A 1,096-nucleotide genomic window follows, 5' to 3' on the forward strand; every position below is an offset into this window, starting at 1 on the left:
TCATTTTTGAAAATACGCATTTGAGCGTATCTCGCTTATCCTTAATCGATCGTCTTCCAACTTTCAGTATGTTATAGCTGAGACAATTTTCTTTCATATATTTGACTTTTTTTTACATTTTGATGACGTCATCATGGTCAAAAAATTGTTTTTTCTGACCCCTTCATCTTTCTTTTTTCAAAACGTTGATGAGCCCATATTATCTTAACCATTCGTCATTTCTGAATCATATTAGGTGAGCACAATCTTCAGGTCAAGGTTGAATGTCAAGTACCCTAATTTTCCGTTCGCGCGACTTAACGTGCGCGTACGCGTGCGTCAACATTTACGTATGCATAAAACCATGAATATTTTTAATCACTTATAGCTCCATAGGATGAAAGGTGACCCCCAATTTTTATTACATATTCTAAAAGCACATGAGTTGTAGATACGATTTTATAGATCATATTGGCTGATCGGACATTGTGACGTTATCATATTACCATTTGAATTAAGAAAAAATTGAATTTTTATTTATTTCGTTATTACTTTATATACTCCTTTGAACGTACTCGCTTATCTTGATTGATTGTCTCCGACCTGTGAGAATGTTATAGCTAAATCAATTCTCTTTCGGACGTGTCCCTTTATTTTTTATTTTGATATCGTCACCATGGTAAAAAAGAATGCTTTTTTTGGAGCCTTCTCATCTTTCTTCCTTAAAAGATATAAACACATTGAAAATAGAGGGCGGCAGACTGTATTTCGACACTATCAGACCGATAGTTCGTATACTGTAAAGGCAAAATTCGTGTGGCATTACCAACCAACAGGTGGTTTTAAATTAAACTTGACAAGGTTTAAATTCATGTGCCATTACTGTCGTCAGGCACGTCGTATAAGGTATTCGTACTTGTGCGTTAACATTTTTAAATTGTTAATATTACTTTTCAGATAATTTAAAGCACGTTTCAGGTCATTTTGAATATTCCAAAACTTTCCAAAATTTACGCGCCGTACGCTCATTTCCACGCCCACAGCACGTAGTGAAGCTGGAAATTACGTTTCGGTTACATGTGTTGGGTTTCTGACACTGTATTAATACTACCGTGCG

Source organism: Anneissia japonica, unplaced genomic scaffold (genome assembly GCF_011630105.1).
Source record: "Anneissia japonica isolate Jap-2015-1 unplaced genomic scaffold, ASM1163010v1 scaffold1274_len78327_cov138, whole genome shotgun sequence".
Taxonomy (NCBI): Eukaryota; Metazoa; Echinodermata; class Crinoidea; order Comatulida; family Comatulidae; genus Anneissia; species Anneissia japonica.